Source organism: Eptatretus burgeri, chromosome 2, assembly GCF_056783735.1.
Source record: "Eptatretus burgeri isolate ZD-2024b chromosome 2, Ebu_testis_v1, whole genome shotgun sequence".
NCBI lineage: Eukaryota > Metazoa > Chordata > Myxini > Myxiniformes > Myxinidae > Eptatretus > Eptatretus burgeri.
The window spans coordinates 71,016,452-71,031,104 of record NC_140962.1 but is presented as its reverse complement, the minus strand read 5'-3'; the positions used below and the strand labels follow the sequence as shown (position 1 = coordinate 71,031,104).

The 14,653-nt window shown below is 44.9% G+C and overlaps 1 long non-coding RNA gene across 1 annotated transcript in view; it reads right to left on the bottom strand.

The window, feature by feature from the left end:
* LOC147032274 (uncharacterized) overlaps window positions 1-14,069 on the bottom strand; it is a 68,323-nt gene extending 54,254 nt beyond the window's left edge. The window contains exon 1 of the long non-coding RNA XR_015055102.1: window positions 13,825-14,069. This is a non-coding gene — a long non-coding RNA (uncharacterized LOC147032274). The remainder of the gene's footprint in view (window positions 1-13,824) is intronic.
* Between the last annotated feature and the right edge of the window lie 584 nt (window positions 14,070-14,653).

The following is a 14,653-nucleotide window of genomic DNA, read 5'->3' as shown; positions in this document are numbered from 1 at the left end:
TCATTCTTCATGACGTATCTGTTGCGTACAAATCAAAATCTTTTTTCAAAACGAAACAATTGGTGTTATTAATCAATGGATTGGTTTTATTAACCGATGTCTCCTAACACAGGGACCACAGGGATAAGTCTCGACTGAGTCAAAGTGGTCCGAAAAAGCGAGTGGCTTTATTAAGCGGCGTCTACTGTATCTGCAAATTTTGGAAATTAGTCAAATTTATTCCTTGGATGTCATCAACCAGTCTCTGTGGCATAATTGTTGGTGTGTCCAATCTGTCTGGGAGGTCGGCGGTTTGAACCCCAGCCGAGTGCTCGGCTCATGGTTTTTTGTTCCCCCTCCTTTCAGACATTGATTATACCAGTGGGCTCATACCGTGTTTAAAGACCGGTATTTTAAATTTTTATTATTACTTTTTTTTACGCAAGTTCCAAAAATATGTAATGGCCCATTACATATTCATATATGACGGACACATCATTGACGAATGGTAATTTTTCAAAATTTTCCCCCATGATGAGAAAGGTTATTTTACTTCCAACTTCAACTTGTATGAAAAATAATTTTGTTTCAAAGCGAGATCAGTATTGGTAATCGACACAGGCCGGTGTCCATTGCTATCGCAGATCGCCATGTTGGTACGACTATCGCGGATCGCTGTACCGGTTTATACCGTTATTGCTTCACACCAGTATGAATATCATGGATCGCCATGTTGGTAATCGGCACAGCCTTTCTAAAACGCACTCGATTCATATAAAATAACCAATTGGCAATTGCTTTAAAAACTGCCACGAGGGCAAAGAAAAACGCCATTGCTTGTGCTGAGCTCAGGTGCTGAGGGTTAAAATTAAAAGTTTAAACCTACTATCCTTTCTTCCTAGTACGTCTTGACATCATGCGTTCCACTGTTCCAGGTTTAGCCAAGTGCATCAAAGCTTTTTTAAATCATGTAGTCCATGTATGGTATTTGAAGATTGCAAACAATTTTCTTCGACTTTTTCACTGATGTTGTCACAGCTCGGTATATCTACCCTTTAGGGAGCAGCTGCTGTTTATCTCACATGATGATGACAATGATCGGAGTTTTATTGGGGAGTTTTGCAGCAAAGAATTTATGAAAAGAAGGAAATCTATTTATTTCCACTGTGATTTGCACACGCTGAGGGATTCATTGTATATTATAGCCGATAGGTAATGAGTTATTGGGGGTAATTCGGGTTATTGTACTGAAGAAACTGAGTTAATAGGGTAAGTAGTGATGTGTTGGGGGGAGGCGGAGGGTGTTTTTGGATGTGGAATGAACGGGTGAAGAGTGTAGGGGGGGGGGGGTTAGAAGGGGATGGTGTGAAGTGTGGGTCGGGAGGCAAAAGTATGTTGAAAGGGGTTTGAGATGCAGGAACGAATGGGTAGATTCAGGTGAGGGAAGTTTCCCACAGGAATTATGGGGGTTGAAAGGCAAAAAGGGGAGGATTGCGAGGACTGAGGAGTTACCGTTTGGAAGCCAAGAGGCGAGGGACCAGCGATGGATTGATGGGTAGTTGGAGTTAAAGAAGGGTTGAAAGTATTATGGATTGCCATACCGGTATTGTTGTGGTGCCGGGTTCGGGGGCGGGGAACGACCGCTAGATGGAGCAGTTGGGCCGTCTCCCACCGAACACCCGGAATTGAAGGTCGTCGCTCCGGATAACTCCGAAGCCGACGGGTCGCTTAAATCGACCGTGGTCGCCAATATTTCGACGGCGTGGGGTAGGGTTTATTTGTCTATTCCAATTTACCTAAGTACCCATGCCGTCTAACTACCGGGGAATCCACACCCTCGGCAGGCTTCGTCCGAACTGAGTCGCTGTTACCAACTCGGGTCTGGCGTAACCGAGCGGGAATTACCAAAACCTGCCAGTCCAAATAGCAATTTACGGCAGAAGCGGCCTCACTAATTCTCAAACCCGAACCATACTGGGTCAATGAAAGAAAACACAGACAACGAACTGGAACACTTAACAGTTATTTATTTACAACAGGCAATAGGGAGGGAAAGACAGAGCACACTTAATCACGAATATAAATGCAGGCAAATGTAAAATGGCAATCACTTAACAGTTTTACTTACAGACTGGCGCCACACACAGACACACACACCGGAAAAGAAATGGAGCCGGCTTGCCTTTACTGGACCCTCCAGCCGTGGAGGATAGGCAAGCTGTGGGTCAGAGTCTGGTCGGGTACCTGGCCTCCTCTTGCGGTCTGACCGACCCGCACTTGTGAGCTCGGGGACCGTGGAACAGCTTTACGACGAACCAGGCACACCAAGGACGGTGGGACGAACCCACAACCAACGACGCACCAGGCACCAAGAATCGAGGGCGAAGAGACAGACGCCAGCCAGCACAATCCAATCACGAACCAAAAGCGAGACGATAACCCCTTCTGTCAGGATCGCGCCGTCAATCCTCATCTCCTCGTGCTGGGTCGAGGGATCGGGCTCTCTGGTAACTCCCCCTCTCATTGGTCGGGGGGGGGGGCATCGGTTGATCGGTGTCCTCTCCTCATTGGACGCGGCCGCCTCCGGTCTCTGTGGGCTGTTGTGGTGTCCGCCCCTGATTGGACCGAAGAGACATTCTTTCTTCTCAGGGCGGAGCCAGAGCGAGGCGCCTTTGTCTTCCCCGTGTCGACAGGGGAGATATTCTTTCTTGATGGGGAAGAGTTGGAGCTGAAGCGATCTCACCCCTGATTGGACAAGAGGAACATTCCATCTTGCTGGGGCGGAGTCGGCTCTGAAGTGATGGAAACTCCGTCTACGTTCGGGGCCTTGAACACGTACATAATGGAGCTAATGGAGTGGAGGGGATTGATGTAGAAAACTAACTAGAAAGAAACTCGCAGCACACATTAAATTCCCATTTCACATAATGATAAGGGAGGGATTCTAACTATCCACATATACTTAATGAAATAACTAAACTTTGGGTCAACTGTATGTGTGAATGCGAATTGTTTCCAGATTCGTAACAGTATCACTTTGTACCGGTATGATTATTGCGGATCGCCATGTCGGTAATCGGCGCAGGCTTTCTAAAGCACGTCCGATTCATATAGATAACCAATTGGGAATTGCTTTAAAAACAGCCATGACGGCAAAGAAAAACGATTGCTTGTAGGGAGCTTGGATGCTGAGGGTTAAAAGTTTAAACCTACTTTACTTACTTCCTGGTGGCCAAGGGTAGCCACTGGGAAGGCGGTGGCCAAGGGTAGCCAACAGTGGGAAGGCGATGGCAAACCACCCAGTATAACCCTTGCCAAGAAACTGCTTCGGCAGCACCAACGCTCTGTAAAGAGTGTCGTCCATCAAAAAAAAAAAAAATGTCATCGCTAATGTGCCCGTCCCATGAAAACCCTCATTTCACCCCTTCCTGCAAACAACCAACTTGAACAATGAAATGATGAAGTTGTTTGTTTGCTCAATGTGACCTATCAAATATTTCGACAAGGTTGCCACGCTCAGTTCTAAAAATGATTGCTTTAATTATCGCGAAAATGGTGGATGGATAGTTTTGAAATCTAACTTCGGAATATTTAAATTATTTTGCTTTCAAGTTTATTTTTTATTTTTTTGCAGCTACTTTGTTTTAGTTGTATGGGTCCTTTAAACTTGTGCTTCACAACAAAGGAGTCTGTGAACCTGTGGATGGCGAAGTTACTTTTTTCTGAAATATTTGTCGTAATTTTTCCACAACCTCTTAGAATGTTATAATTATAAATTATTGTATGGAATAAACGGATATCAAAAATTATGCTTTTGTTTGCAGATTTTAATGCACTTATTACTGCTGAGGTATAAATAAAACTATTTTCTTGATTATTACGTATTGACGATGATTAGCTACATCTGCTGTATGAAGTGCAAATGAGGCAAGGGACTCTTCAGCATAAACCTTTCATCAGCGAACTGCTACTAGGGGTTTCCCAAGTAAAACAGTTTATGTAAACCAGCACAGAACTGGTCACAAACTGCTGCCTTGGTGCAGCTGGCTACCATGATGGAGAAAGATGAGAATAAACCACCAAGAGCAACATGCTACTTTAACATCATGCCACACCAAATCATCACACTTCAATGTGAGATCTGATATCAAAATCTTTTTCAGATACAACATCAGTTTTGCTCTCTTCAACGAGAGGACTCCATAGCCCAAATCTTCCAAGGTTAAGTGGTGTGTGAGATAGAGGTCGTTGAGCTTTTTTTGTGACCATAGCAACTTCAGGGTGCTGTATCTCACGTTCAAATGATCTTACAGAGCTAATTTTGATATCAAATGAAAACTTTCAAAATAAATATTTTACTTTTTTTAAATGTATGTACAAAAGGCACTAAATCCAAAAATTGAAGAACCAGATCAGCTTTGACTTTTACCCCCACATGGTCAAACCTGAAGCACATGATATCCCGTATGCACTCACAATATCAGACTGGGATCTCTATTAGTAAGGGAAGTGCACACTTTAAAAGTTGGCAGCGCAGTGAAGTTCCCAGATGGACCTGTGTAGTTGGATCCATCAGGTGAGGAATATACTCCCAATTACTACATCTTTCATTCCTTCAGTCTTTTGGAATAAAAGTTCCTTGCAGAGGTTAAGCAGTAATAGTGAATAGCCTTACCTTACACATTTTATATTCCAATCTTTGTGGAGAAACTCTTCTCTGTTTCACTACTATTGTTTAATTTTCATCATAATTTGGCTAAAATTCGAAAGATCTTTTCTATTTATTTTAAGGTTCTTCTGAATTTCCATCAATTTCACATGGTTGACATTATCGAATGCTTTCTTGTTGTCGATAAAGCACATATATGACAGTACTGCATTTCTCAATAACTTTATATGTGTATTCTTATGTTGAAGATACCTTCTCCAGGATATTTTAATGATCAAAACTCACTGTGTATCCACAATTTCATGATCAAACTGCTTTATAATCCCATCTGGAACAATTCTCAATAAAACTTTTGTTTTCACAGCTCTTGTTTTCTTTGGGAATTGTCCAAAAACAGATTCAGTCAGATCTGGAATGGAGTGTGTGTGTGTGGGTATGTACATATATATGTATATATATATATATATATATATATATATATATATATATATATATATATATATATATATATATATATATATATATATATATATGTATGTATGTACATGACCGGTCTAAAGTTTTAGAACACCCCCATTTTCCCAGTTTTTACTGAAATTTAAACAGTTTAATGTTTCAATGTACTCTGCAATTAAAGCATAGAACAAATAAACAAGCAGTCATAGACTGCTACTTATGAAATCGTCAACTTGACCTCTGACCTTGTCTAATAAAAGCTGTCTCTCGAGAAGGTAGCGACGCAAACCAGAAGTTTCTACGATGATTTTGTACCAAACCATCAAAAATCGAATGTTTGGCCTCACTGTGACCTTGACCTTTGACCGATTTTGACCAGAATCTAATCCGCGCCAGCCATCACCCTCCTGAATCAGGTGGTGTAATTTGACATTGGTAGCTACTTCCGTTCTCAAGTTACCGCAGATTAACGTAACGTAAAGGTCACACTCGATGGCCCCCCCAACTCGAAAGGACGCCGGGGCGAGCGCGATGACATCAGCGCACACACGCAAAACCTTTACGTGACTCAACGACGCGTCTGCTCGAGCGCGCTGCGCCACGTGACGAGCCGTGACGCGGCGGGTGAAATATTTTTTTTATACAATCTTAAAACATCCGATTTTTACCAGAATTTCAACAACCTAAGCATCCTAAGCATCCTAAGCATTCTAAGCATCCTAAGTGTTAAGCATCCTAAGCGATCGCAAAAACCGAAGACAAAATTAAAATCGAAGTTAAAACGAACTCGTAACGTCAACCGAAGCAAAAATACTCCATTTCTCCACAGGAATTTACGGAATTATTTAATATTATTTGATCAAAGTCATAAAACCGTAATATTCGGCCATCCACAAACAATCTTTACACCATCCGACGGCTTAGCGAGTCAGGCATGCGACGATAAGCTTTATTGGGATGAAAAATGACTTTTAAACACCATCTTTATCGAAAACACAACGCAGCCTACAACTAGGCAAGGCTTTCTGCGCCATGGGCGCTGACACTAAAATTTTTAAAACAGCCGTAACTCGACGAATTGACATAAATTCCGCCGAACTTACCTCGATCTTCCAAACTCGCGCTCCGTCAACAATATCTGTGGTAACTTTTCTCGAGTTATCATGTTTTGGATGTTTGACCTCACTGTGACCTTGTCCTTTGACCAAAATCTAATCAGCGCTAGCAATCACCCTCCTGAATCACGTGGTGTAATTTGACATTGGAAGCTTCTTCCGTTCTCGAGTTATCGTGCCTACACACACACACACACACACACACACACACACACACACACACACACACACACACACACACACATACACACATACACACACACACACACACACACACACACACACACACACACACACACACACACACACACACACACACACACACACGACGGAAGTCATCAATATACTTATAAAATCTTTAGATTTCGTAAGTAACAATTGCAGATAAAAATAAATCATGGAATAATTTTGTTGAACAAAATTTAATCGAAATTTTTGACTCTTCAAAGTAGCCACCTTTTGCGGATACAATAGCCGAACATACTCGTGGCATTGTTTTTACAATGGAAATCAAATATTGTTCAGAAACTTTTTCCCAACACTGTTGCAGAAGTTCCCACAAATGTGTTGCACTTGTAGGTTGCTTTGCTTTCACCCTTCTGTCCAGTTCATCCCAAACCAGCTCGATGGGGTTTAAGTCTGGAGACTGTACTGGCCATTCCATGATTTGAAGCCTACCGTCTTGTTCTTTTCTTCTAAGGTAGTTCTGACATCGCCTGGAGGTATGTTTTGGGTCGTTATCTTGCTGTAGGATGTCAGGTCAGGTATGGGAGCATGTGCCAGAACAGCGCGACGCGGCGTCCACTTTCTGCCGGTACTCCAGGGGCCTCCGTCTGGCCATCCCCCAGGCAGATGCAAGGCCCATCCCCATCTCCTTGAGATGATAGTCAACCTGCTGCAACCACGAGGCACGTGGTCGGCCCACTGGCCTCCTCTACTCACGAGACTCCCCCGCTGAGAGAATCTGGTGAGCAGGATCAGCGTCAGGAAAACGAGCCACATGTCCATACAGCCACAACTGACACTCGCGGACGATGCAGGTGACAAATCTCATCAGAGTCTCTATCAGCAACCGCTCGTTGGACACAAAATCTGACCAGCGATAGCGAAGGATTCTCTGAAGAGAACTGGTACCAAAGGAATTAAGTCTCCGTCTCAGATCCTTGGTCAGAGTCCAAGTCTCGCATCCATAGAGCAAGACTGGAAGTACCAAGGACCTGAAGACTCGGACTTTCGTCCTCCCGCACAGGTACCGGCAGCGCCACACCCCATGATCCAGTGAATCCATGACTCCCCAGGCCTGACCCAGATGTCTATTGACCTCTGACTCACAGCCAGCAGAGACATGAATATCACTGCCAAGGTAAGTGAATCTCTCCACGACCTCAACATCCTCACCACAAACAGACACAGACAGGACAGCAGCATCCAAGATGTCACCGAAAGCCTGGATCTTAGTTTTGACCCAAGAAACCCGTAATCCCAGCAGCTCCGACTCCTCATTCAGCACCTCGAGGGCCCCCAAAAGGATATCTAAAGTCTCTGCAAAGATGACTGCATCATCTGCAAAATCAAGGTCTGAGATCTTGACATTCCCAAACGATGCACCGCAGCTAGATCTCTCCGACATCCTCCCTAAAATCAAGTCCATACAAGTGCTGAAAAGTGTGGGGGCCAGTACACACCCCTGACGAACTCCAGTAACAACTGGAAAGAAGTCAGAGATGGTACCACCACACTTCACAGCACTCCCAGTACCAGAGTAGAGTTCAGAAATCAGTTCGATCAGTTTTGGTGGCACCCCACGAAGACCAAGAATCCTCCAGAGGACATCCCAATTCATTGAATCGAACACTTTACAGAGATCAACATAGGCTGCAAGCAGCCCCTGCCGAAACTCTCGTCTGCATTCGGTGAGGACACGAAGTGCAAGGATACGGTCAATCGTTGACCTCTTTGGTGTAAAGCCTGACTGCTCTGGACGCTGATGCTCAAGCAGATGGTGGTGAACCCTATCACGAATTATCCGAGCAAAGACCTTGCCCGTCACTGAGAGCAGCGTCACCCCTCGGTAGTTGTTGCAGTCTTGGCGATCACCCTTCCCTTTCCAGAGAGGAACAACAAGGCCCCTCTTCCAATCAGTTGGGATGATGCCTGTATTCCAGGCAGAGCACAAAACTGCATGCAACGACACGAGTGCAGCATTTCCACCAGCCTTGAGAAGTTCGGCATGGATGCCACAGATCCCTGGAGCTTTGCCCCGTTTCAACCGGTTCACCGCAGCTCGTGTTTCCACAAGCAAAGGTGGACCACAGTTGATTCGAGGGTCAGCAACAGGGATTGTAACACCCTTGACGTCCAACTCAACAGCTGGGGGATCAGCCCGGTGCAACCGCTCAAAGTAACCGGTCCAGCGGGCCTTCACTTCAGACTCCTCTGTCAAGAGCCTACCACTCTCTGCTCTAACTGCAGTGCTCCGAGGGATGGGCTTGGATGAACGTAATGCGCGAATTCCCCTGTAAGCGGGACGAGAATCACCTGTCCACAGGTGATGCTCTACCCCCTCACAGATTCCTCGCACGTAGGCCTCCTTGTCCACCCTCAATGCACGTACAGTTTTACGCCACAGCTCCCTGAACAGCTCAGCTCTGCCATTCAGCCTGGCCCTGCGACTCTGGTCAATGGTATCCAGTGTCCCTTGAGAGACAAAATTCTTCTTTGCCCTGCGGTGAGTTCCAAGACATCCACCGGCAACATCAAGGACGGTGGTCTTGAAGGCGCTCCACAACTCTTCAGGACCCCCCAAAGCACCCAGACCCTCCAAGTGTCCACTCAGCCTGTTCGCAAACTCCTCAGCTACTCTCTCATCCCTGAGCTTTCCAACATCCAGCCTCGGCTGGGATGGTACCATTATCTAGGATTTAACGTGCAGCTTTAGAGTTACTACAACAAGCCTGTGGTCAGTATTGAGGAACTGAGCACTCCGGTAGACCCTGCAGTTCTGGATCATCCTCCAACGACCGTCAATGAGGACATGGTCAATCTCCTTTGCCGCACCGCCAGCGTTGGAATACCAAGTCCAGCGATGAGCTTGTGGGCGCTGAAACCATGAACCAGCCAACCTAAGTCCACGACTTCTTGCAAAGTCAAGGAACTTAGTGCTATTCTGGTTCATAGTTCCTGACCCATGGAGACCAACACACGTCTCATAACCATCCCTATCAGTTCCAGTCGATGCATTGAAATTCTCCAAGACTAGAAGTGTATCTCGTCTGGGGCACTGATCAACCACAGACTCGAGCGTGGCGTAGAATGCATCTCATCCTTCACGGTGAGATCACTCGCCTCAGTCGGAGCATAAACAGAGACCAGGGAAATGACACCTAAGGAGTGACGAATCCTTAATCTCATAATACACTCGTTGACCGGTGTTACCTCAATTATCATTGGAGTCAGCTTATTGGACACAGCTACAGCAACTCCTTGGGTATGGTAACCATCAGAGCGACCAGACCAATGGTAGGTATAACCACCCACCATTATCTCGCCGCAATCCGGTCTCCGAACCTCAGAGAGAGCTGCAATCCTGATGTCCAAACGCTTGAGCTCAGATGATAACAGAGACAGGTGATCATCCTCTCTTAGGGATAGGACATTCCAGGCACCCACCCGAAGGGACCGGCTCAGGTTAACCCAAGGATACTGCCGTCTGGTGGACGATACCTCAGCACCACTCCGACACACTCTCCCGCAATCTGACCCAGGGATGCTACCCCGTGGTTTCCTTCCTATCATCAAAGATTGGGGGTCCCGAAGGCTTTGTCCCAATCCCGTCATCTGGTGAGCTGCCCTGCGAAGGGAAGTTACACAGGAGGTACTCCCACGGAGTGGGTTTTCAGATTTTTTTGCGTTTTTGTGTTTTCCGGAATGAAGGGATTTACGGTGGCCGTAGTGCAAATCCTGCCACCAACCTCCTAATAAAAAAGTAACCCAACTGCAGGAGGATGTCCGCAGACACAGTTGGGCACTGTAGGATGAACCACTGACAAATGAGGTGTAGACCAGAGGGTATTGCATGATACTGCAAAATGCTGTGGTTGCCCTTTTGGTTCAGGGTGCCAGTCACTCTGTGCAAGTCGCCGACGCTGGATCCAGCAAAAGAACCCCAGATCATCACGCTTCCTCCTTCATGTTTGACAGTTGGTGTCACACACTGAGGAACGATCCTTTCGCCTACTCGACGGCGTACAAAAACCCTGCGTGATGAACCGAAGATTTCAAATTTTGATTAATCGGTCCATAAGGCCTTTCAGTTTTCAGTAGTCCACTGGCGGTGCTCCACGGCCCATGCAAGCCTTTTTTTTTTCTTATTTTGCCATCTCAGCAATGGCTTTCTTACTGCCACTCGACCTGTCAAACCTGCAGCTCAAAGTCTTCTCTTCACATTTGAAACTGAGACTTCGTTACTTCGACCAGTGTTAAGCTGTGCTTGAAGCTGCTGTCCTGTGAGCCGCCTATCACGCAAGCTTTTCACTCTCAGAAACTTGTCTTCTGATTGTGTTGTGGCTTTGTGTCTGCCAGACCTCTTCCTGTTAGTTTCTTCCAGTTTCCAAGTGCTTTTTGATGGTGTAGGAAACTGTACTCACTGACACCTTGGCTTCTTTGCAATTTCTCTAAAGGAAAGACCTACACTTTTAAGGGTTATAATGGTCTGTCTGTTTTCCTTTGTTAATTGTCTTTTTCTCATCATTATGTTTGCAATATACAGTCATGCGCCACATTACGACGTTTCGGTCAACGACGGACCGCATATACACCTGTATGCACCATGGCATAGAGTCCATCAGCATCTGAAATTCTGCAGCAGGGATGCGGCACCATTCTTCCATGAGAAAGTCAATCAACTTGCACCTGTTTGATGGAGGTGAAAAGCGCCGTCTCAGGCATTGTTCCAGAATGTCCCATAATTGCTCAATTGGGTTCAGATCTGGTGACTGAGAAGGTCATCACATCAGTCATGCTCATCAAACCATTGGGTGACCGCATGTGCTCTGTGGGTGGGGGTATTGTCATCCGAGAAGACACCCCTCCTGGCAGGAAAGAAATGCTGCAACAATGGGGTGAAGATGATCACTCAGTACCATTAAGTTTGGATTGGCAATGACTTTGCCTTCTAAGGGAATGACTGCACCTGAACCATGCCAGGAAAATGCATTCCACAACATTACAGAACCACCAGAACCCTTCACTATTGGAACAAAGCACTCAGGGTTGTTGAGTGCTTTAGTTGGCACCATACGTGCACTCGGCTGTTTGTTCAGAACAAGGTGAAGGATGATTCATATGACCATATCACATTTCTCCACTGCTCGGTAGTCCATCGCCTGTACTCTGCACCACTGGACTCGCAAACGTGCATTGCCAGGTGTGATGAGCGGTTTGTGCACTGCAATCCGACTATGGTATCCCGCTCTGTGGAGTTCCTGGCGGACCGTTTTTGATGAAACTAGCTGCTCGCACCCCAGGTTGAAATTTACAGTCAATTGATCTGTAGTTTCTCGCCTGTTTTGCCTTTCACTTCAAATTAATGCATGGATATCATGATTCTGGAGTATTCACTTCTGCCCACTGTTGTCTTTCCCTCTGAGAACCATACCGACATAACCTTCGACACTCTTTCTCATGGAACATCAGAAAGTTCAGCTGTCTATCACTGAATATCCTGCCAAACGTGCCACAACAATCACCCCACTTTCAAAGTCACTGAGGTCTCCTCTTGCAGCCATGCTCACCATAATTAATGACAACTAGGCCTGTGTAGCATTTTAATACAGGACCCTAAACATGCAGGCATGTTATTTGCTCAATTAACACTTGGGTCATACCTGTGTGGAAGTCGTTGCTTTCAATACACTTGGTGTCCCTCATTTACCCAGGTGTTTCCATTTTTTGTCCACTACCTGGACATAATGGAGTATGGTATGAGGGATACAGAGGGACATAATGGAGTATGGTAGTACTCCATACAGAGGGATGATATGCGGAAAAAAATGGCCATCCATTCAAATCTGGACACAATGATATGCTTATAAACTACTATAGAGTGAAGTTGTAAGCATTCAAAAGCCATACTTTTTATTCTCGAGCATTTTCTGAACTACCAAGACTTTAAAAAATTCCAGAATACACCGCTGGAGTAGCACAATGAGAAATCGTTAAAACGCCTCCAATTTGTCCTTCTTCTTCTCCTCTAAAAACGATGTAAAACTGTAGCCCAACCGACCTCAATAACTGCCGAAGCCTTGATGGTGATTTCAACGTGAGGAAGTTACTTTGTCTCTGGGCTAGTGCATGCAACCCAAAATTAAAAAAATTATGTTTATCATTTTATTCTCTCCGCAACCGAAGGTGAAGTGTGTGTTCTCAATAACTTTCTATGTGTATTCTTATATTGAAGATACCTTCTCCAGGATATCTAATACCTAACCCTAACCCTAACCCAAACCCTAACCATCATGATATCTTTTGGCACTTCACTTTGGGATTGTGATGGATTAACGTCAAAAGATGTCGTGATGCTAACCCTAACAAATCTTCTTCCTTCTAAAAACAATTCTTAGATCCAGGCATTATGAGTCTCTTACTGGTTTCACCGGAGAGGACTCTAGGTTTGTTCTCCATCTATTCCGCTGTCCATCCAACCTGCAGTTTTTCAGACTTTTCCCTACATCCCTTTAACATAATCAACTGAAACTTGGTACGTGGCTTTATCATGATAAGTTACAGAACAAGTTCGAGTTTCATGGCGTTTCATGAATTTTTCACAGAGTTATGCCCTTTTTGGACTCATAAAATATCACCGCGTTAGAGGACATGTATTGCAAAGCAATTCTCACTCTTGTTGCTTCTTGTTTTTTGGTTAAGTTCTGTATTTTCATCACATTTGGGTGTGACATGGCTGTGTCCTGCCTCAGTGAAACCTTGACTGTCTCGTTGGGTGGGCCTTGAATAGGATTACAGAGAAAAATACATTCTGTAATTTGATCCACTAGGTATCTGTGGGTGTTCCTTTGTTGTGAAGAAGGAAATTTGCTCGGGAATTATGGGTTGTTCAGAGTCTGAACTATTTGTGGTTTACACACTGAACTTTGTCGCTTTAACTTTTGTTCAAAGCAGTTTATCAAAGGTAAATGTTTAGTAATTATTTACCGGTGGCTGCAAATACATTGAACAAAAATGTATTCTCATTGGAGGCTGGGAGCCCATATTATTCCTTACATCCAAAGAAATATACAGGGAAACTATGTTAGCACGAAGTAGAGCACACACCTTCACCAGGCTGTACAGTTTACGTTTTGTATCCTACTAATCAGCCGGATCTGCAGTCGGAACTGAACCAAAATGTTATTGGCTTGTTCTGTCACCCACCCAACTCATCCACCTTGTTTTGTCATAACTCGTCCACTACTTTTTGAAATATCGTGTTATATCTCGTTTTTGGCCCCATGTCTAAAAAGTGAAGAATTACTTAAAAATTCTTAGATTTGGAACCATTTCCACCTCTTCACCAAAACCGAGTCAATTCGTCCTTGTCAAACACCTCACCTGTCCACCAAGTTTTGTCCGAAGCCTGGTGTTGCTTAGCGGTTAGGGTGTCTGGCTTGGGATCTTCGGGTCCTGAGTTTGAGCCCCTGTTGGCTGTTGAATTAACACGAGGTGTGGTTGACTCAGCCTGTCATTCTTCTGAGGTCGAGAAAATGAGTATCAGCATGCTGGTAATGGGGGCATTGCATCAGCAGCACACCCGTGCTCTCAGCCAATGATTCTACCCGCCAAACAGGGGTAAATGATAGTGGTAGTGGAGGCCCACATTCCAACAGAGCATTCGTGTGCTCACTGCTCATGACAAGTTGTGTCCTTTTCACTGGCAGAGAAACAATGCTGAACAGGTCACTACTGTTTCACGATTTATAAATTTCTGTCCCAGGCAGCCATGGGAATCAATGGAGATTTTAAAAGAAAACACTTATGGAGTAAATTTGTGACTACAACAGCCTGGGCAATTTGACAGCCAAAGGTTGGTTATCTTCTAATAAATGAATGTAATTTTATGTCTGTCTGTCTGTCTGTGTGTGTAACACCAATCACACCAAAACTACTGCGCCAATTGCCACCAAACTTAGCACATGGACCAAGTTCGATCTCGTGGTGAATATGGGTTACTTGGTTTCATCTAGAGTCTGGACTCACGGGGGTTTGGGAGGGAAGGTCGACAAAAATTCTCCATGCAAATGTGTATCATGTCGCACCACTCGTTGGTGGTGGCAGAGGGTATTACAAGTCAGCTGTGTTGATAATTTCCATTTCTGCACAGCACATGTCCCCAGAGAGTAGGAAGCCCCATTGCCAACCTCCACTAATCAAGGGAGGTGGG